Genomic DNA, 3,362 nt, shown 5'->3' with positions numbered 1-3,362 from the left:
TGTCTATAACAGGTACAAATCTTGAACCCATTCTATAATCCAGACTAAGGATTGGAGCTTTATTGAACACTAAATTGTGTCACTAAATTGTGTCATGACTCACGACTTGCATTATTTTTTGGTGTCTAAATAAGGAAAGAAACAAAGCAAAAACTATCATAAATCTGAGCGGATGATTCGTTGGAGATCAATACCAAACTCAGACCAAATAACATGATTAGAGTTACTCTTGGCACCATATTTAGCCATCCAATCCGCAGCTCTATTTGCTTCTCGGGACACCCATTCAACGTAAACAAGCCAAGGACGAGATAAAAGCTCCTGAATCTTGTGAACCAAATATGTTACTTCAGATGAATACCCACTTGTAAGCTCATGCATGATGGGCAGAATGTCAAGGCAATCCGTTTTACATATAATATCCCTCAAACCGCAATCCCAAGCTAAAACCAGCCCCCTCCAAGCAGCAAATAATTCACATCTGATTATAGACCAAGGGGAATGCTTCCAGAGCAGCCCGAGATCCAATCTCCCTTAGAATCTCTAATAATACACCCAAATCCCGCTAAATTTGAATCCATATGCAAGCTTGCATCACAATTAACTTTAAAACTATTGCCTACCGGTGGTTCCCAACACAGGCAATTTCGGAGAGACCTAAAGGCATTGCTTCGATTCCTATAAACCTGTAAGTCCTTGGCGGTAATTCTGGCCAAGGCAACAACCTTATGGTCTGTCCAAGGGTTGTCAGTGTTGAATATGTCATTGCACATATGTCTCCATACCCACCAAAGCCCTGCACCAAAGGACGCCTCATTGTTAGCCAAGGCCTTCCGAAACCACTCTTCAAGAGCAGTACCAGCCGTCGAGTCCAGGATACTAGGATCCAACATATACCAGATTGCCTTTGATCGTTCACAGTCTCTAAGGCAATGCTCCATAGTCTCCTGCGCCTTGTTACATCTCTTACACATATCTGAAGAAGCTAAATGTCGCTTGAATCGAAAGGTCTCAGTTGGTAGAGCATCATGTAAGCTAAGCCACATAGTAAATTTGAACTTCTCTGGAATGTTTGTGTTCCACAACCAGTTCCAATTACTGTTGGCATTTCAATTTAATATTTTCTTTAATAACCATCTGTAACCCTCCCTTGCACTATACTTTTTTGTTGCTGCAGGCCACCACTCCCACTGTGGCTCCAACTCAGTCAAACTAGGATATCTCAGACCACAAATAAACTGCTTAATCTCATGCGGAATAGGCGTGGTAAGACTATCAACCTCCCAAGATACCCCTTTCCACAAGTCAGCCACCATGAAATCTGATTCAGAAATATGTACATAAAGAACAAGATTGCAAAGCTTACCAAAAGGAGTCCACTCATCATACCAAACTGATTTGTGGACATCTCCAATATTCCAATGAAGTCCTTCCTTGAGATGCTCATAGGCACTAACAATGTTCTTCTAGGTAGCCGATGAAGAATTTCTACTGTTTCCGTTCATACCAGATTGATTCCTGAGATATTTATGCTTCAGAACCTGCACCCATAACTTCTCACTATTATTTAGACAATCCCATACCAACTTTTCTAGAAGCGCCATGTTAGCATAGGAAGTATCCCTAATACCCAATCCTCCTGCCTTTTTAGGAGTTATAGCGACCTCCCACCTGACCAGAGGTAGACCTTTTCCAGTCGCTTGGCCTTTCCACAAGAATTGTCTCATCAAGGAATCAATTTTATTACATGCATACTTCGGGAGAAGAGAAATTTGCATTTCATAAACTGGGATAGAAGCCATAACCGATTTAACAAGACAAAGCCTCCCTGCCTTACTCAGTAGGCGTCCTTTCCAACTGGAGAGCTTCCTCGAAATTTTTTCAATAATCTTCTGAGTCGTCTTCCTCGAAGCTCTGGCATGACCGATGTTAATTCCCAGGTATTTACCCAAATCATTGCAGAACCGGATGTTAGAGACCCCTGAGAGAACCCCTTTTCTCCTCTCCGACACCCTCTTGGAATACTGGGCCTTTGACTTATGAAGATTTACCTTTAAACCTGACGCTTTAGAAAACAAGTCCAAACAATGCATGACCTCTATTACTTGAGCTTTTGATGCCTTACAGAAAAGTAAAAGATCATCTGCAAACATCAAATGAGAGAGTCGTGGTCCATTCCTAGAAACCGCAACTGGGTTCCACAAACCTTGGGAAACTCTGTGAGAGATAAAGCAGGCAAGCATTTCCATACAGAGTACAAATAGATAAGGAGACATAGGATCTCCTTGCCTCAACCCTCTCTTCGGATTGAAATTTTGGAGCCTGTTCCCATTCCACAAAACTGCCAATGAAGAGGAAGTCACACAATTCAATATAAGATTAATGGTAGCCTTTGGAAACCCAAACCGGACCAAAGTAGCTTCCAGAAAACGCCAATCTACCCTGTCATAAGCTTTTTCCAAATCAATCTTGAATGCCATGGTCCCTTTTCGAGACTTGGTGTTCCTCATGAAGTGCATAATCTCCTGAGCAATGATAATATTCTCTGTGGTTCCTCTTCCTGGAACGAACACTCCTTACAAAGGACCAATGATCTCCGACAGGAAAGATCTGAACCTGTTAACTAGAACCTTTGTGACAATTTTATAAATTACATTACATAAGCTAATAGGCCGAAACTCCCGTAAGGAAGAGGGAACTTCCACTTTAGGAATTAGAACAATAAGAGTATCGAAAATAGCCGCATTCAGTGACTCACCCTCAAAGGCTCGCTTGACCAGTCCACACACATCGTTGCTAAGAAAGTTCCAGAACTCTTTGTAAAAAATTGCTTGAAATCCATCTAGCCCTGGGGCTTTAAACGAACTCATGGTCATCACAGCTCTTTTAACCTCTTCAGACGTCACTGGTTCCACTAACTTTTGACAAGTCTCAGTACTAAGAGACGGGCAAGGAAAAGGCCCCATGACGTCCAGGTCAATATCCTCCCTTGTAGAAAAGAGCTTTTGAAAGAAAGAATTTACTGCCATTTCTAGAGTCGTAGTCTCCGTGGCCCAAAACAGCTCTTTTAACCTCTTCACGACTTGCACTATGAAATAATCCCTACTTAGATTTACTGTATATGTTTTGCTAAATTTTTATTTTAAAAAATTGACCACTGTCGATAGAAAATAGTTTACCTATTAGCTAGATGTGTCAATAAAAACAAAATATATGTACTCACAATCTTTACATGAATGTTTCGATATTATTTACTTTCAAATTATGAATCAATTAATTGGATTTAGATTTTTTAAATTTTGAATTTATATTTTAAATAAAAATATAAAATTAATTTCTTAAACTCAATAGAAAAGCGGCTC

The sequence above is a fragment of the Arachis ipaensis genome, chromosome B02 (genome assembly GCF_000816755.2).
Source record: "Arachis ipaensis cultivar K30076 chromosome B02, Araip1.1, whole genome shotgun sequence".
Lineage (NCBI taxonomy): Eukaryota > Viridiplantae > Streptophyta > Magnoliopsida > Fabales > Fabaceae > Arachis > Arachis ipaensis.
Note: the sequence above shows the minus strand (reverse complement) of the source record.